The sequence below is a fragment of the Rhinolophus sinicus genome, chromosome 13, assembly GCF_057876585.1.
Source record: "Rhinolophus sinicus isolate RSI-liver-muscle chromosome 13, RSI-T2T, whole genome shotgun sequence".
NCBI lineage: Eukaryota > Metazoa > Chordata > Mammalia > Chiroptera > Rhinolophidae > Rhinolophus > Rhinolophus sinicus.
In genome coordinates, this window is record NC_142513.1 from 31,521,631 (window position 1) to 31,542,206 (window position 20,576).

Genomic DNA, 20,576 nt, shown 5'->3' on the forward strand with positions numbered 1-20,576 from the left:
AAAATGAGATACAAAAAGCACGAGTACTTTGCCTAAATTCACGCAGCTAGCAGAAGATGGACCCAGGCAGTCAGATTCCCCAGGTTGAGACCCCTTAACCAGACAATGGAGCTCCTTGGGATCAGGTTTCTTGTACCACAACCTGGGAGAAAGAAGCACAATATTTCTCTTAAAAGCAATTTCTTAGAGAATTTGGGTGATGTTGTTTGTTTGTATATAGGTACTCTATCATATGATACAGGGGAGAAGCACACGGCTTGTATCCACGTTTCCTGGGAATTAGTTCAGCGTTTGGAAAGTTTTCTGCCCACGAAGCTCTTGTAGGTGGTTTTGCTCTTCTAGAAAAATTTGTAAGCTAGAGTTTGCAAAGCACAGCCCTTTAGCTCCCCTGGGAGACTGGGAAGAAATTTTGTCTTAAGCTGATTGAGTGAAAGCCCCAGCAAAGTGGCATTTTATAGAAGAGGTTCGATCAAAGCCAGTAAGGCTGAGGATAATTCCTTAAATGTATCTTTATGTAAACAGGGAGGACTCAATAAGATTTTAAAATAACACAGTTGAGTAAGTGAAACAATTGGAGATATGCATCTGATTCAAATCGAATTCAGCAACTGCAACATTATTATCTGATGAGAGAGATTTTGTGTCACATGTTCAAAGTTGGCTTTAAGTCCTTAAGAGGTATCAAAATAATCAAAGTGTTTTCTTTGCTCTTAGCTGTCTTGTGAAAGAATTATAAATGGTTGAACCGTTTATGTTGATCAGAAACCACAGTTGGGAAGTGAAAAGAAAGTATGTTTCTGAGCACAAAGCAGGGAGGGAGGAGACTCCATCCATTATAGCCTCTGTCTTAGAAGTAATGCTCTTTCTGCCTCACCTCCCAGACTCCAAGCCGTCAGAGGCTCCTTGGAGAGGAGTATGTCTAATGTGAGGAGAATCAGAACTGAAAAAGAGATTCCCAAGCTTGGCTGATTACCATAATCACGCAGAGTGCTTTTTGAAAGGTACTGATTTCTAGGCTCCTCTCCTGGAAGTTGTGATTCAGCAGGTCCAGATTAGAATCCAGGAATACAAATTATAACATATCTCTCTAAATGGGAGTCTTATGATCAACCAGGACTGGTAGCCACAATCTAGTGTACACATTTTATAGAAGAGGAGACTGAAGCTTGACAAGGATAATTCATATACTTATGCCCATTCTAGAGGTGAGCTGAGGTTGAAATTTCTTTTTCTTTGGCTCTTGATTCAGTGCTGTTTTCAAGTCTGAGTATATATGCACTGGACAGTTGGGGATAAGTGTGTGTGTGTGTGTGTGTGTGTGTGTGTGTGTGTGTGTGTGTGATGTACAGGTATGTAAGAATGAGGACCTATCAGTAGTAGATGTTAAATATTGGGCTATTAATAATTACATTATTTTGAAGTGTAGTCAGATGAGTAAAACTCTCTGACCCTTGGAATTAAAATGTTTATCCTTTGAAAATATGATTATTTAGTACACCGTTTCCTGGGAGAAGTAAAAAGCACAAAAAATAAAAGTGAATTATGCTTTCCAAAGAGTTATTTAAGAAAATATTAAACTTACTTTGCCCAAGGCTTACAAACATGTAGAAGAATCATAACTTAAACACCCTAGAAAGGATAACTAGACAAAATAGTGAAAAACTATCCTATTACTTGCGTCCCCCTCCCCAATCCATTTTTTTCCTATTTTGAGCATCTTGAGGTCAGGGACTATATGAGTATCTTATCCCTACTTATATGCTTCAATGCCTAGCCCAGTGAATAGCATATAATAATATTGATAATAATTATTTATTGGGCGTATTTAATTTTTAAAAGAATCGTATAATATAGATACTCTTATGACCCCATATCACACATGAGGAAATAAATATGTAAGCACTACCTGGTTTGTTTAGTGAGTGTAGAGGAAGCACCACCTCTGGCCTGGAATGGACAAGGAAGGGGTTCATGAGGAGATGGGACTTTTGTCAAGACTCGAAGGGCTGGGGAGGGATGGTCGCTGGCAGAAAGAAGGTCGCTGCCACTATGCTTGAAAAGGCAGGAAGGAATCAAGGTCGGCATGCTTGAGAGCGATGGTCTTCTTGTAACAGGCTTGATCAGAGAGACAGTGACAACTGCGATTGGAAAGGCAATTTGGGGTGGACCCATGGATGGCCTTGAAACCTGGATTGAGAAACTTGGCTTTTATTCTGTGCACATTCAGAGCTCCCAGAGGCTTTGGAGTAGGGGAACAACATGCTGGAAACTGCTATTGTGGGATGACTATGTCACGAATTAGGAATAGTCTCAAACACCACAGCTTGAAGTTCTAGTTCAAAGAAATAGGGACATCTGGAGGAAGCACCAGTTAAAGAGGAGAGGAGAAGATGAGTTCATCTTTGTGTTGACTGGGTTGGAATGCCTAAGTCAGGCGGCCATCTCTGTTGGCAGTTGGAGCTGTGGGGCTGGAGATAAAATCATGGACTATGGATTTTTGAAGTTGGTAGTAAATAAGATGTCTGAGTAGAAGAATAAGGAGCAAGAGGAACAGGGGGCCCAGGACCAAATCCTGTGCACCTGACATGTTTGGGGGTCAGGAAGATAAATCAGGAAGGCAAACACTTAAATGAAGTCTAGCATGTAATGAGCTTTTGCACTTTATTCAAAAACACCTTCCTGGTCTCTTGCTGCAGCGACGTGAGCAGTAACCAGGAATCTCGGCTCGGAGCGAAGACGGGGGACTGTTTGAAGAAAATGGCAGACAAGCCCAACATGGGGGAAATCATCAGTTTCAATAAGGCCAAACTGTAGAAGATGGGGACATAGGAGAAGAACACCCGGCTGAACAAAGAGACCATTGAGCAGGAGAAGTGGAGTGAAATTTCTTAAGAACCTGGAGGACTCCCCACCCCTGTCATCTTAGAGACTCCAGTCGTGATATGGAGAAGGAGCTGCCTGCGAGATGGACATGAGCGACAAGCTGTACTGTGAACCCGGGCACTCCATGCCCATGCCCTCCACCTGTGGGTTTCTGAGGGGAACCCCCCCAATCAGACTGCTAAATTCTCCAGTTTGCCCTGGGATATTGTAGAAAATGATTTGTATGATTAATGAAAATAAAACACACCTCGTGGCAAAACAAACAAACAAACAAAATAATCAAACAAACAAAAAACCTTCCTGTATACAATTAACTATATAATGTAGTCATCTCTTATGTGTATCCAGTGAGATTGGTTTTTTTTCCCCGACTACCTACAAGACATTCCCACCAAGCTGTCTGCCCTCTAGAAATCTTCCCAGAACCTCAAATTTAATATTTCCCCAAATGAACTTGGCTTCTCACTTTCCAAACTTGTCTTGTGTCCCATGTCCTCTATTTCAAGCGACAGTACCCTATTTTCCAGGCTCTAAACCCTTGACTCTCCTCTGTATCCCACTAGCTTCCAAGGCCCAGAAGGTTGACCTCTTTTTACTACTTGCAAGTGCCTCATCCCCTACCCTATTGTGCTTGAGTTCAGGCTCCCAGTACCTCTACCTGGGATGTTGCAATCACCTCTTAATTCATCCTCTCAAGTTTACACTCTTCCCTCTAATCCATCACACATACTGCTACTACCAGATTCATCTTTTGGTATTTGATCTTCTGACTCATCTGACCCTCTTAAAAACCTTGCACAGCTTCAACTTGCTGACAGCAGTGATTTCATATGTGGTCTCCTGAATGAAATCTTGTCCAGAAACTCCAGTATGTCAACTAGATAAAAGCAGGCTGTTGTGGTCACACCAGGAGAGTATCCTGGATCATTGCCCATTCTGTCTTCACAACACCCAGAACTCAGCAGAGGAGATTTTGAATAAATGCCAACTTCCTGAGTCTCATAGTGATGGCCCTCTGAAATTTCCCCCCAACTTACTTTTCCTATCTTATTTCCCATTAGAGCCAGGTATGTCCCCTACAGTTGAGTCAAGGGGAACTGTTGTCTCCATACATTCCCTCTGCTTCCCCGCTTTGTGTCTTTTGCTCATTTGAATGGAATTCTCTTCTGTTTAGAATGCGTTCCCTTCTTGTGCATGCATCCACACCCTGTCTTTTAAGACCCGCTTCAAAAGCTTCCCCAGTGGAGAGTTCCCGCCTCAGTCCATCCCCCCTTATTGCTAAGTAATTTTCTTTCTACTTATCCCTTCATTGTCCATTATCTGGGTCTCTCTTAGGTATGTATCACTTTCTTTTTAGCATTAGAATTATTTAATGTCAGTTTTCTCTCCTTTGTAGACTGTAAAATCCTTGAGATTAGGATAATTGATTTTCCATCATGTTCTTTCTCAGGGACTGGAATACACCTTGAGCATGTTGCTCATAATTATTTGCTGAGTGAATATGGGCTTTGTGAGCATCTTGAAGGAAGGGACGAAGGCTTCATCATTATTGTGCATTTCCCATCATGCATCAGGCGCACCAGGCTTACAGCAGACCTCATATTGAGTATATGAAACTGGCAGAGATTTCATTTTACTTTGCAGCTGTAATGTACATTCTTTCATTTTCACCTGCCTTTTGAAAGCCACTGACGGGAGACCCTCTGAAGAGGCACCAAAGAACAATTTGTTCACCCAGTGTGGAGAATTAGTATCACTATTTTGTTCATGGTGTTCACAGGCTAAAAGAGCTAACATGCATTTCAGGCAATTAGAGGCAGAATCTTAAAATGCCTTTCTTCGCTATATCTCTTCCATTCTAGGCCATCTTTTCAGTAAATATTCTGTGGCATGTTCCCTTTGAGGTTATTCACTGCATATCACTGTCTTTAGGACAGACCTTCTGAAGGGATCTGGAAGGAATCTAAACTAATGGTTTGGAGCTTTTATAGTTATGCATCTCTAGCGAGGTGTATAAGTGGTTTGAGTTGAAAGAACCTGGAGAACTGTGGCAATAAGCTTCTGGTAAGGGCAGTGGGAAGTCTGAAGGAATAAATTAAAGTACCAGATGCCCTTTATACTGCTCAACTTCTCAGCATGAGTCAGTCCCAACTTCCCAGCTTGGGTCACAAGTTTATCTTCTCTAAGGGCTGTGAAAGCAGCCACAGCAGCAGGGAATGATGGATGGAGTTGTCCTGAGGAAGGGTGTGCATGTAAGTTCTGGTGGGGTCTTGAAATTCCCCAGGAAGTTTCAAAAATTTCTTGTAGTCTATTCAGTAAGTGAAAAACAAAGCTGGGGCGGGGGGGGAGTTCACATAAATCATTTTACTCAATTGTATACATTTCAGTATCGCATAGGAAAAGCTTGAAAAGTGTGAAATAACAAGGGGGGAGATTTTTGTGATCACCACTTTTGACAATTAAAAAGGAAGCATGTAATTAATTAATTTAAAAGTTTAAGTGCAAGTTATAGTACCTCATTTATGTATCTTTCTCTTAAAGGCTGAAGTCTCAGAGCACACAGGCTTAGAGATGTGCCTGTTCCAACCTGTTCCTCATTTCTCTTGCAGTCTGAGTTGCCCTGAGTTTTTCATTGATAAGAAAATTAGGTCTTTTTCAGTAATAACTTACTCTTTTATGAAAATAATGTGCATGTTTCCTGAACTAGTGATTGGACGTTTTAGTGTCATTTCTTTGGTTACAATATTCACAATAATTAATCATATGTTAATTGTTGGCCCATTCATAGACATTACTATTTAAGAATGTTTAAGAAGACCTAGAATATAAAATAACTGAATCTTGGTTTGAGATGGAATTCAAAGATCTCTTAATATTTCACACAGAATGGAATCACAATGTTTACCTCAAACACTGGATATGCAGTATAAAGCAGGGATTAAGGACACTTGTTTAGACTTTTATTGCTTGGTTTAAATTTCAGCTTGACTAATTAAGCTGTGTGATTTTGGTGAAGTCATTTAACTTCCCTGCACCTGAATCTCCTCATCTGAAAATAGGAACATTTACAGAACATGTCTCTATTAGTCAGCTTTTACTACAATAATGCTGTGTAACAAACAGCTCCTCCATTCCCCCATATCTCAGTGGCTTATAACCATAAATATTTTTTTTCTCCCTCAAGGGTCTGTAGGTCAACTGAGGCAGCTCTATTCTAGGCTGAAATTTGGATTTAGATCTATTCTACAGGTACCAGGCAAAACGAAGCGATTCTCTGTGAGGCGTGTCTGGAGTACATGAGAATGAACCAAACCATTAAATAATTCCAGTCAGAGCCTATGCTTTCATACATTTACATTTCATTGGTCAAACAAGTCATATGGCCAAATTCAACATTGAGGGGGTGGGTAATTATAATTTTCCCCCCGGAAAGAGGAAGGGAGAATGAGTAGTTATTGAACAATAATATCTACCTCACTGTCCTAGGGTTGTTGTGAGTGATAATCGATAGAATACATGTATAGCTCTTAGCATAGTAAAAGATCACATAGTAAAAGATCAATATGTAGTCCTTCTTATTTCTTATAAGAATGACTGCATAAGAATGCTGCCATAAACTGAATAGAGCAAAAAACAAAACAAAACAAAACAAAACAAAAAACAAAGCCAAAAAACAAAGGAACTTCTGGGAACTCAGTCAGACATTACTGAGATTCATGTTCCAACTTGCCCTGAGTATTTCCTTTATTGTCCTACTTCCATTCTTCTTGTAGTACCTGAAGGACTGTCAGCAATGTAGGAACAGAGGGAAGAAGTTACTATTTCTCTCTTCCTCATCCAGGCTGGTGCTCAGTTGACCCCTCACTGCTACTTCTGTAATCACCCAAAAGTGTCACAAATTACATTTGTTCAGTATTTATGATAGTGAGTTCTGAATTTTTGGAAGTGCATAACTTCTATTAATTTTTCCCTTCCCCCACCTTCCTTCTTTGATTTTTCCTTCCCTCCCTCCTTCCCTCGCTCCCTCCCTCCCTCCATCTTCCTTCCTTCTTTCCTCTCTTTTTATAGTTTTTCTTTTGTTTCATCATTTAAAAAATAAAATGGGACCCTCATCAGGTAAATGGATTGGATCTCAGTACCTACTGTAACCACTGACTCTAGCACTGAATTTGTCTTGGGGTCTTGGAAGTGGACACTAAGACAGAGTTTGAAATGTAAGATGTTTACTAAAGACTGAGAAAAAGAATTTGGCTTGTGCTACAGGTCTGATGAAGCCTCAGCTAACCAAGCATGAACTCTGGATGTAGAATAGCCTTCCAGAGCTCTCCTGAGTTGGGTAAAGATAACCAATCCTTTCAATATTGTCCTATATCACTCACTGGATGTGGGGTACCCCAAGAAAGGGGCTTGGGGATTCTGTGGCTGTGGCACACCCCAAAGGAGCTGGCAGAGGGAGGCTATGTGCAGAATGCATACCTTGCAGCTGGACAACAAGCCCTTCCTGAAGAGGGATCTGTGTGCTGCATCTCCATCATTGATACTTATGTTTATGTATAGTTTTGCTATCTCAGTTCCACACTGCTTCTTGCCCAACCCCAAATGGACTGTTTTTCCCCTTTGCTTGTCATAAACTCTAAGAGACCTCTTTTCTATTCTAAGGGCCATGGTGGTAGCAAGACCCATCAGGCTCCTTTGGCTTTGAGCCCTTGAGAACACTCTGCTCCTGTGTTTACTCTTGAGTTTCCAATTCAGGTCATCTAACTTCAAGCAGGGTATGGAGGAGATTTTAGCAGAACCCCAATATCCGTTAGACTTAGATCTGTGTCCAAATTCTATTAGGAACCTTACCATAAAATCTCTAAAATGTACCTTTATACTTCCAGGCAGGAGTCTAAACATTTATAGAATAATGGACTGTTGAAATAGAAGAAAAACACAAGTCAAAGTGTTCATCTTCTTCCTGCTACAGTTGAGGAAACAGATATAGAGAGTTATGACTTGTTCTTGTTCACCCAACTCTTTAGTAACAAGAAATGGGGTAGAAGCCAGACTCTCAGGCCAGTGGTTTTCTATGTCACCATATAGTGTTTAGATATTACTGGACTTTAAAAATTGGGGTCAGAGTTGGAGTCAGACAACCTGGTTCAAATCCTAGTTCAAACACTTATAAGTCATGTGATTACAGACAAGTGACTTAACCTGTGACTCTAAATTTCCTCATTAAAAAAAAATTTATTAAAATATAGCTAAAATACAATGTTATATTAGTTTCGGGTATACACCATATACCTAAGGAAGTGATCACCATGATAAGTCCAGCAACCATCTGACACAGTACCACATATCAATATTATTGACTATATTCCCTATGCTGTACATTACATCCCCATGACTCATTTGTTTTATACCTGGAGATTTGAACCACTTATTCCCCTTCATCTTTTCTCCCTTTTTAATTTTCCAATTACAGTTGACATTCAATATTATTTTATATTAATTCCAGGTGTACAGCATAGTGGTTAGTCATTTGTATAATTTAAGAAATGATCTCCCTGACTAGTTTAGTATCCACCTGGCCCTATACATAGTTATTACCATATTAGGAACTATATTTCCTGTGCTTTATTTTACAACCCCATGACTATTTTGTAACTACCAATTGTACTTCTTAATCTCTTCATCTCTTACACCTCACCCTCCAACCCCTTCCCATCTATCACCACAACAAATCCAGTATCCATCTGACACCATACATAGTTATTACAATATTACTGAGGATATTCCTTATGAAATACCCTACATCCTCATGACTACTTTGTAACAACAAATTTGTACTTCTTAGTCCCTTGCCCTTTTTCACTCATCCCCAACCCCACTCTCCTCTGGCAACCATTGAAATGTTCTCTGTATTTATGAGTTTGTTTCTGTTTTGTTTGTTTATTTTGTTCTTTAGATTCCACATATAAGTGAAATCTCATTGCATCTCTCTTTCTCTATCTTACACTCCAACTCAGCACAATATCCTTTAGGTCCATCCATGCCGCTGCTGATGGCATGAACCCATTCCTTTCCATGGCTGAGCAATAGTCCATTGTTTTTATGTATCACTTACTCTTTATCCATTCATCCCTTGATGGACACCCAGGCTGCCTCCACACCTTGACCATTGTAAACAATACTGCAATGAACACATGGATGCACATGTCCCCTCGAAGTAGCATTTTAAGTTTCTTCAGATAAATATCCAGATATAGGATTCCTGAATCTTTCTTTGTCTTTTATTTATTTTGAAGTCTATTTTGTCTGGTATAAGTATGAATAATCCAGCTTTTTGGCTTACCCATTTTTATAAAACATTTTTTTCCATCCCTTTACTTTCAGTCTCTATGTGTCTTTCAATATGAAGTGAGTCTCTTATAGGCAGCATACGCAAGGGTCTTGTTTCCTTTTTCTTTTTCTTTTTTTTTTTTTTGAGTTATATAGTTTTTATTTTTTTAAATTTATTTTTTAAATTTATTGGGGTGACAATCGTTAGTAAAATTACATAGATTTCAGGTGTACAATTCTGTATTACATCATCTATGAATCCCATTGTGTGTTCACCACCCAGAGTCAGTTCTCCTTCCATCACCATATATTTGATCCTCCTTACCCTCATCTCCCACCCCCCACCCCCCACCCCCCTTACCCTCTGGTAGGGTCTTGTTTTCTTATCCATTCAGCCCTCCATGATTATTTAATCAATTTACATTGAAAGAAATTGTTGATAGATATGTAGCTATTGTCATTTTATTATTCATAATTTTGACCCTTTTTTCTTCCATCTTAAAGAAGTCCCTCTATCATTCTTTGTAATACTGGTTTGGTGATGATGAACACCTTTAGCTTTTTGTTTTTAATCTGAGAAGCTCTTTATCTGCCCTTTGATTTTAAGTGATAGCTGTGCTGGGTACAGTAATCTTGGTTTTAGGTCCTTACTTTTCATCACGTTGAATATTTTGCCAATTCTTTCTGGCCTGCAAAATTTCTGTTCAGAGATCATCTTACAATCTTATGGGAGCTCCCTTATATGTTACTAGTTGCCTATCTTTTGCTGCTTTTAGGATTCTCTCTTTGTCTTTAACATTTGCCATTCTGATTATAATGTGTTTTGGTGTGGGCCTGTTTGGGGTATCTTGTTTAGGACTCTTTGCACTTCCTGGACTATTGCCTTCACTAGGTTAGAGAAGTTTTCAGTCATTATTTTATCAAATAGGTTCTCAATTCCTTGCTTTCTCTCTTTTCCTTCTGGTACTCCTATGATGCAAATGCTATTATGTTTGATGTTGTCCCAGAGACTCCTTAAACTATCCTCCTATTTTTGGATTATTTTTTTCTTTTTGCTGTTCATATTGGGTGTTTTCTGCTACCTTGTCTTCCAAATAGTTGATTCAATCCTCTGCTTCATATAGTCTGCTAGTGAATCCTTCTAGTGCATTCTTCATTTCGTTATTGTATTATTCACTTATGACTGATTCTTTTTTTATGGTTTCTATGTCCTTTTTTATGCTTGCTATCTCTTTGTTGAAGTTCCCACTAAGTTCTTTGAGCATCCTTATAGCCATTGCTTTGAACTTTGTATCTGGTAGGTTGTTTGCCTTCATTTTGTTTAATTCTGTTTCTGGAGTTTTATCCTGTTCTTTAATTTGGGATGTATTTCTTTGTTTCCTCATTTTGGCTGTCTCTCTGTTTGTTTCTATGTATTAGGTAGATCTGCTATGTCTCCCAGTCTTGGCCAGATGGCCTTACATAATAGGTGCTTTGTGGGGCCCAGTGGCAGTCTCCCTAGTCACCTGCACCAGGTGTTCCAGGAGTGTCCCTTGTGTGGGTTGTGTGTGCCCTCTTGTTATAGTTGAGTGTTGGTTGCTATTGGAACATCAGCGGGTGGGATTGACCCTCAGGCTGATTGGCTGTGGGGTTCTGCCACATCATAGCTTATCGGCTGCTTTGTGGGGGGCTTACCCCACTGAGCGGGATTTGCCCCCATGGGCTCTGGTGCCTGTTGAGACTGCTCTTTGGGTATGCCCTTGTGGGGCTCATTGGGGGGTTCTCCGCTGTTGTCTGATGCCAACCTCCAGGTATTTTGGCTCTGGGACCTTTTGCGATGGGCTCCTGTGCAGGTCCAGGTCACCCACTGCCTGTGACCAGCCCGGTACTACTTGGTAAGAACTACAAAGTGATCTGCAGTTGTTCACTGCCTGAGCTAACCCTGCAGGATTGTGGGAGAGGCCATGCTGTGAACGAGGACATCTGCCACCATTACCTTGCCTGGGGTAGCTCCACAAAATGCCAGGACACTCTGAGGTCTGTTGCCACCTTCCAGCTCTCTTAGGGTTCAACCACTAACTAATAAAGCCTTACGTGGTATACAAGTTGGGTGCGGCAGAGTCCCAGGGAATCACTAGAGTGGCAAAAGTTGCAGTCACCAGGTTGATGTAAATTCTGGTTTGGTGCCATTTCTGAGCCTGAAGCTACTTAGCAAAAGTCTCAGATCACACCAAGGCCTGTCACCACCCACCTGATGTCTGTTGGACCCCAGGTCTGATAGTTTTCCAAGAAAGAGTGCAATGTAGGTGGGGCTGGATGTTCTTGGAGAAACTGCCTCCATCGTTGGAGGAGTTGGTAAGATGAGGTCCCAGTTAGTTAGCAGGGTGGAGCTACAGAGCTCACCAGATCAATCAGATTCAGATTTGGCTGTAAGAATAAGGGGTGGGCTCAACACAGGAAAGATGGCACCAGCCAGTTACATGGGAGGAGGGAAAATGCTGACTGTCCTCCAGCCATTGTCCAGAAGCCACATAGTTCAGTCTTTCCCCTGTATGTCTCCGACACCCCCCGAGTTACTGCCCCTCTGGTGGAGCCCAAGGTGAGTGCTGGCAAGCAAGTGAGTCTGTGTGTAGGCCCTTTAAGAGATCGCCTGGGTTTCCTGCCGCCTTTCATCCCGCCCGGATGGTCAGAATCCGCACTGTTTTCCGCAGCCAGATGTTGTGGGGATGCTTTTCCTGGCACCAGTATCCTGGGCTGTGGAGGCCAGTGTGGAGCTGTGGTCCCTCACTTTTCTGGGATGAAGGGAACCCTTTTGGCTGAGATATCCCTCCAGGTTCTCAACCACCACATGGAGTTTTAGGGCCAATCAGTTCTGCGTCTCTGCCCCTCCGAACAGTCTCAATGTGGCTTCTTCTTCTTATCCTTAGTTATAAAACTTCTGTTCAGTCAGACTTCAGATGGTTTTCCAGGTTAACTGTTCTATAATTTTAGTTGTAATTTTAATTTATTCATGGAAGGAAGCAGGCACAGTGTTTATCTACTCCACCATCTTGGATCTCCTCAATTTCCTCATTTTTAAGAGGTTAATTCATAGTGTAGTTGGGAACATTAACTTAGAAATGTATAAAAAGAGCTTTCCTGCTATGACGATGATTTCATTCACAAATCTTTATTGTGTGTTTAGGAAGACATACTAAGGGAGTGTGTCTATTATCTATTACCACAATGATACAGTGTGGCAACAACACAAGACCTTAGTGGCATACAAAATTAAACATTTACAGATCATACATCAAGTGTCAGCTGTGGGTAAGCCAGCCATTTCTGCTGATCTTGGCTAGAATCACTCACATGCCTGGATGTTGCTTGTCTGTTGACTGATCTAGAATAACCTTTACTAGGTCAACTGCAAACAGCTCTGCTCCATCTCTCTCTCTCTCTCTCTCTCTCTCTCTCTCTCTCTCTCTCTCTCTCTCTCTCTCTCTCACCCTCCAGCAGGGTAGCTCAGGCTTGCTGTCATGGTGATGATAGAGGTTCAAGAGCAAGTAGAGATACTCAAGGCATCTTAAAGCCTAGGCTTTGAATAGGTACACCATCATTTCACTTCTTTCTATTGGCTAAAACAAGTCATGTGGCTATTCCCAGAGTCAGAGGAGAAGGGCACTACAAACGTACATGGTAGATCAAAATGAGGTGGGAGGAAAAGGCCACACCTTTTGATGGGAGGAGCTCTAAAGTCACATGATAATGGGTGTGGATGTAGAAATGGGTGGAAGTCATTAACGAATTCACTTTTGTACTGAGAGACACTTTCTAATAAGCCTCAGTTGACCCTATTGGATACAGGTTCATGATGACTATTCCATGCTGAATTCTGCTTATGAAGGAAGAATCTTTGTAATGAGATTCCTTTATACATGAGTGAAATAATTCCTCCCTCATCGTTATCCAAGGCTGACACCCCACTCCAAAGCCTAAGTTCATCCTCTTTTTACTTCCTTTCACCACCAGCTCCATAGAAACACAGAGTTTTAGATCTGGAAGGGGCCATCACAATCTTCTTCATTTTACAGGTGAGAAACCTATACTCTAGATGGTTGTAATAATTTGCCTCAGGCTATCGAGTCACTTAGAAATCATCCAAGGCTGGCACATGGTTCTGATTATCAGGCTCTGGTTCTCTCCACTGCTCCATCCTCCTTAAGATTTTTTTGTCCAGACTCTCCTACTACTTAGGAGTTTGAGGAAATGTCAGGCAGACTCCCACTGCCTATTACTCCAACATTATCGTTTAGTTCTTTAATTTAAACAGCGTTGGTTCTTTAAGTGACTTATTATGAAGCAAATGAGCCGGGGGGAATCATTCTATTTGATTGTAGCCATCTTAGTTATCAATGAATACTTTAGCAAGAAATGGGAATAATGAGGCACATGTATGTGTGTGTGTGTGTGTGTGTGTGTGTGTGTGTGTGTGTGTGTGCAGTAAGATGGGTTGGGGGATTATTGGTAAAATAGAAGTTAAGGGCAGAAAAAAGTTTCTACGCTCAAGTGCTTCTTAAATTTTGAGGTACACATGAATCTCCAGGGAATCTTGTTAATAAAATGAAGATTCTAATCCACTAAGTCTGAGACAGGGCCTGAGACTGCATTTCTAGCAAGCACTTAGGTGTTGTGATGCTGCTGGTCCAGGGAACCCTCAGTGAGTAGCAAAGTCTAGAACATTCTCTCTAATAGAACTTTCTGCAATGATACAAATATTCTATACCTCCACTGTCCAGTACACTAACCACTAGCCACATATGGCTATTGAGAACTTGAAATGCGGCTAGTGCTGCTGAGGAAATAAATTTAAAATTTTATTTCATTTTAATGAATTATATGTGTCTAATGGCAAATATTTTGGGCAGTGCAGATCTAGAGAACAGGATCCATGTCCTATTTAGCTCTGAATTCCCTGCGATAGAGCCCAGGGCATGATGGTTGTCAATACATATTCACTGTTATGTGCAAAGGGCATGTTGGTGAGGCAAGGGGCTGGGGTGGCATGGAAGACACAATTCAAATCTGTTCTACTTTATTTTTCCTAAGAACTATATTTCAGTAGTGTGGCATGGTGGATGAGACCAGGGTGTAGAACTCACCGTCTGGATTTGAATATGGGCTCTGCCATTGATTAACATTGACTTCTTGATCCTCTGTGCCTCAGTCTCCTCATCTATAAAATGAGAATAAAATAGTGTCTGTTCTAAGATTGTGTGTGTGTGCATGGAATGATGTAATATCTGTTAAGTTCTTAGAAAAGCTCCTGGAACATACCAAGTTCTCTCATGTACACATGATCTTACTAAGGCAGAATCCCACCTGGATTAAGCCCTTCTGTATCTTTGCATTCTTTCCACCTCTCAGAAAAGCTAAGGAACTACTTGAGCTCCAAGTTCTCAGGCAGAAGGGTTCCTTCCATGTTGCTGATGCTGCCTGGGGCAATGTGACCTGGTTGTGTTGTTAATCCAGGAGACTTTAACCCAAACTCCCATCCCTAAGTGGAGCCAATTCACCCAAGTGTCTGGTGTGAGGGGGAGAAACAAACTGCTAAAACAATGAGGCCAACCTTCTGAACCAAACAGGGTAATGATAGCTGGCCCCACAGAAGATACGACGGCTAGGAAATTCTGCACCAAGTTTATACAAAACCAAGCAGGAAATGTTTGCCAATGGAGTAAATAAAGGAGTCTTCTGGTTACATAATGTTTCGTTGTGCCCCAGTTTGAAGCTGTTTTGGAATTGTTGCTTGCTCTAGGTTTGAATTTTGGAGCTCAGGCTGCCATCTCCTCTTTTGTTTGCTTGCTCTTGATACTTGAAGTGTCATTCTTCTTCAGTTTCCTAATGGCCTGAGTTAAAGTAGGACCAGAACGTGACTTCATCACTTTGGTTTAAGATAGCCCTCATGATCTACTGTGCTGCTGAACCTGTGATGCGGGGATTGATTTGGATCAGGGTAGGGGCGATGGGCTGGGGGCTCAGTGCCAATTGTCCCATGTACCTGGAGTAAATGGAAGCTCCATTGTTACTAAAGACACATCTGTTTGTTGAGATCCTACTATGTGCCAAGCATTATGCCAGGCACAGTCTCAGGCTCCCACAATAACCTTGTAATGTAGGCAATTATGATCCAAAGATATGGAGTAGTCTCAGGTAACATGTTCTAACTCAGAAGCTGGGGTGAGTTAGCCCCCCAGTCTCTGATTTTCCCCTTCTGTTACACTGCCTCTCCTGGACTAGAAATTAAAGCAAAGATTTCAATTCAGTTGCTTAGCGTCCCCTTTGTTGCCCTGGAAAACAAAACATATTCTCGCCTTGGGAAAAAAAAAATCTAGTTTTAAAAAAATCAAAGAAAGTCCTCATGATTCAACACATTTTAATTTGTATAGATGGGCAAATTTATTACAGCATATTTTTTGAACTTGTCATTCCGAAAAGGAACCAGTTTCTCCCTACCCAGTATACATTGCATGAAATATTTATTGAGCACCTGTTGAAGGTGATGGCTAGGGGGCAAATGAAGCAAGGTACAAAGTCCTAACATGGTTCTGACAGATTGCGAAGATTGGTGAAACCCATTTTACTGCCGTGGGCCTCAATTTGCTTAAGTATAAAATGTAGGTGTTCAAGAGCTCTCTGAAATTCTAGGGTATGGTGAACCTGGGTGAGAATTTTGGCTCTCTCAGAGAAAAACTACTTTCTGACCTCTTATCTCCTGGAGGCTCCTATGGTTTATCCAGAAACTCTAGAAAAGTCAAGAAAACATATCCATGACTCTGTTCCTTGAGTGCCCCTCAGGGTCCAGTGGGACTGAAGGAGAACTAGAGGAAAAGGCAGAAATGGAAGCCATCGTGGTATCTGCCATTTCCTGGGCATTTGTCACATCTCCAACACCACTGTAAGTGTGTTACTTGGACTGTATTTACTCATTTAGTCAATCAGCCCAATGATTTAGAACAGTGCATAGGGCATATGAATGAATCTAGGAAGTTGAAGGGATGGACAAGTGTTTGCAAATGGATGGGGAAGGGTGCCTTAAGTCTGGGTGGCCTAAGTGATTTCATGTTCACACTGGTGTCCCCTAATTTCTGATTAGGAGGGCTAGGGACCTACAATTCATTTGGAAGAGGGTATATAGAACTTACCCTGAAGCTTTGTTTGACACACACATCGTTTTTGCTTAGCTTGTGTGTTTATTGGTTGGGAGATGTCTGTTGCTAGAGATTGCAGGGCCTGACCCTAACTCACAAAGCTGTTCCTTGGTTCTGTCACTTAGCCCCTAGCAGATCTTCTTTGTGCCAGGGGTTCAAGTGTCTGAAATTGCATAGTTGAAGACTTATTCCTTAGTGCTCTGCCTTCTCTCTGTAGGTTTGTTTTTATAAATTTTATTTTTTCTTGAGGATTATCACTCAGTGAAGTGAATGGATCCTAATTATACAGTTTGAGTTTTGACAAATAGATTCTCCCAGGGACCCACCACAACCGTCATGATTTAGAACATTTTCACCTCCCCAGAAAGTCCCTTTCTTCCCCTTTCTAGTCAATCCCTGCCCCTCTGCTCATCCCACATAACAACTATTCTGATTTTTACCGATATAGATTAGTTTTACCTGTTCCAGAACTTCATATACATGGAACCAAGTAGTATGTACCCTTTAGAGTCTGGCTTCTTTCACTTAGTATAATGGTCTTGAGGTTTTTCTGTATTGCTGCATGTTCCAGGGGTTTGTTTCTTTTATTGCTGAGTAGTATTCCATTGTATGAATATACTATGAATTTTAAAATCCATTCTTGCTGATAGACATTTAGGTTGCCTTAATTTTTGGCGTTATAAGTAAGGCTGGTATGAAAGTTTGTGTACAAGTCTTTTGTTGGCACATGCCCTTCTTTCTCTTGTGTAGACACACAGAGAGGATTTTTTTTTGGTAAGAGAGCAGGTGTATGTTTAACTTCATAAGAAACCTCCATGAGAAAGCAGTTTTCCAAAGTGCTTATGCCATTTTCTACACCTACTCAAGATTTTCTCTTAAAAGATCAGCAGTACTGGAAAGGGAGATCTTTGTACTACACAATCTCTCACTCCCCCATTTCCCTCTTTGCTTATCAAACAGGCCAACTAGCCAATCTGGACATAAGGCAGGATTCAATTAGTAAACATTCCAATCTCTTATTACTTAGTTTTTTATTCACTTGTTCATTGTATCAAAAAGCATCTCTCAAAAGGTACAAAGGAATGAAAGTGTGAAGGATTTTAAAATCCAAAGAGAAAGCAACAGCTAACATCATACTCAATGGTGAATGTTGAATGTTTGCCTTTAAGGTAATGAAAAAGATAAGGAAGTCTTCTCTGACCACTTCTGCTGATATTGTACTGGAGGTCACACCAGTGCAATAAGACAAGAAGAAGAAAAACAGGCATTTTTCTTCACAGATAGCATTTTTATCTATGTAGACAATCCTAAGGAATCTACAAAGAAGTTGCTGCAATATGAAGTATAACAAGGTTTCAGTATTTAAAATTGATGCAAAAAATCAATTGCATTTGTACATCCAATATCAAAGAATTGCAAAGTAAAAGAAGAAATATCATTTACAATAACATCATAAAGCATAGACACTTAAATTCATCTGTAACAAAAAAATCTGTAAGACTTATACACTAAAAATGCAAAACATTGTAGGGACAGGTAATCTAAATAAATGGAGAAATATATCGTATTCATGGATTGGAAAACTCAATATTACTGAGATGTCAGTTCTTCTCAAGTTGATCTCTAGTCGGTATTGGCAGACATTTACTGTAAAGGACCAGATAGTATGTACTTTAAGTTTTGTGGGCCATATGATCTTAATCATAGCTACTCAACTCTGCCTTTGTAATACAAAAGCATAGACAATATGTAAATGAAGTGTGGCCATATTTCAATAAAACTTTATTTACAAAACATTGTGACACAGATTTGTTCTTCTATTACTCATCAGCTGAAAAATGAGAATTTAGACCAGATAGTCTGTAGGGTTCCTCCCAACTTTCTCTTGGAAAAAGAGAAAGGGGTCTTTTCTCTAATTGTGCCAGATAAACAGTGCACGTAAGTTATATTACTGTTTATTTGGTTGATAATTCTCTTGCAAACTCATTTACATATACAAAATGGTGAAAATAAAGCCTACTTGGCAGTGTTGATGAAAAAATTAAGTGAAATAATGTAAAGATGTAGAGCTCTGCGAAAACACCTGGCTCATTCAAAGATATTTATATCCTATATCCTACACTCCCCATTACGATATTTTTTCATTTGTTTTCAGAATTTAGCTTTCAGGGTTGAAGTTTAAATTACTGTTTTTAGTTAAGCAACTGTGGCTTCAGATGACAAGCTTGTGTGTGTCTGGGGAACCTGGCTTCAGTACATTTACACCTGGCCCAACTGCAGACTGACCCAACTGCTATACTGCCATTTTGTAGGGTGAGCTGCTGGAGTTGGATATCTAATAATCACTCCCCTCAACCTTCAGGTGCCTCTATGAAGGACTTGGCTTTGTTTCAGGGGGTCACAGTGAAGAAAGTGCAAGAAGCCCTGGGGTGGCTACCCAGAAACATCAGGCGCTTAGCTCCCATTGCCTTTTAAAGAAGACTTGCTTCTTATTGTAAATATTATACTCCAGCCTCCCAGCATAATCCCAAATAATGTCAGTTCTGAGAAAGGTTGATAAGTGGTGAGAATTTAAGACCTTCCATCTGTTGGGAATAAAAGCTGGTAGACTTACAGGGGTTTTCTTCCACCTTGTACCATTGGACCTTTCCTTCATTCACTTTCTGTATGCTTTCTGGTCTTGAGTTAGTTAAAGATGAGGGTTGGTATGCTGCTTCCTTCAGCTTTGCCCTGTGTGGCATTTGTCTTGCAACTTTCCCATGCTTGTTTCAACAGGAAAAAAAGCGTAAAGAGATTGACATATAGCTGCCCTGAGGCTAGATTGTCACTGAAATAGATTTCTCCAAATAAAAATAAGGGCATTTTTGCTTGCAAGGCCTTGCAATGAAACAGAGTTAATAAAAACTGCATGGGAAACTCACATTGCAGCTATAAAAAAATTAAAAAATAAAATTCTTAGCTAAAGTCAGCAGTGATTGTTGGCTCAGGGTAGGAATTAGAGAGGAAAACATTTTGAAAGTCATTGAAAGTGAAGAGGGAAGATTTATTACCCTTTACCCTTTTGTTTAACCCTTCAGAAGTAAAGCTAGTCACACTTGCTTAGAAAGTGATTAAGTCCTGGGTTTTTAAGAGTAGGACAGGCCATTTTCTCTTGGTGGATAAGCTGTTAATAGAAAATTGGTCTACTTAACTTAAAAACAAAAACAAACAAAAAACCCAAAACTGCTTCAAAATAAAGACTTGATAAAATCATTGATGAAAATGTTTCCAGCTTCATTCTTCCTCCTCCATCAGTCTCCATCTTTGTGTGGGTGTATCAGATATCTCTAAGGTTAAAGATTGTGTATCTTTCCAGGCTGGAGGGCAGGGACACCTCTCATCACTCTCCATTTCTCAGACCCCAGTGCTATCATCTGGAATATCTCCTGGAACCCTGGGGAGATCGTTTGTTTCTAGAGCACCCCGCTGGGCAGGGGTCTTCCCTTCAAGAATGGAGCATCCAGGTTTTTTCCAGCCCCAGTGTGAGGCACCACTAGGCCATCAGGAAATGGTGATTGATTAGCTGAGAAATTCACCATCTTTCTGCATTCAGGATTCACCAAAACACTACTCTAATTGGAACCTGAGGCCTCAATTAATTCCTATTTAGGACTACAGACATGAAAAATCACAGCAGCTAAGACAAGGGGGCTTTTAGTCCCTGGTTGCTATGGGGAGATTTATAAGAAGATTTAGAAGTGGTTCAGGGTCCTTTCTTTCTCTCCCCTTAAAACCTATAAACTCTGGTCATTTTCACAAGTTTTTGCTAATTAATGCCACCACTGTGGAAATGGGGGCTGTTCTGCAAACAAGCTTCAACAAATGGGATTTTTATTACTGGTGGAAAAATCTGGGGAATAATTAGCAGATCCATGGAGATCCCTTGACTCTGGGCATCTGCATGGTAATGGCCAACCCTGGAGATCACTCAGGGAAATGGGGTCCGACTTTCCACCTTAGGGCACATTTATATCGTCAGTTACAGCCTTCAAACTGCAGTTGGACAAATGTGGGAAAATATTTTGTGAAATGCTAGACAAATGAACCTGATGTTGACCAATCTCAACTAGGAAAACTGGCTCTGCTTTGCTAAGTGCTGTACAGCAGCCAAGATTTGCAAATAAAATATTTTGATATCTCGTTAAACTTGAGTCCCCA

At 40.6% G+C, this 20,576-nt stretch overlaps 1 pseudogene; it reads left to right on the forward strand.

Annotated features, from left to right (window-relative positions):
* Positions 1-2,757: 2,757 nt before the first annotated feature.
* LOC109449018 (thymosin beta-10 pseudogene) lies at positions 2,758-2,949 on the forward strand (annotated as a pseudogene).
* Positions 2,950-20,576: the final 17,627 nt, after the last annotated feature.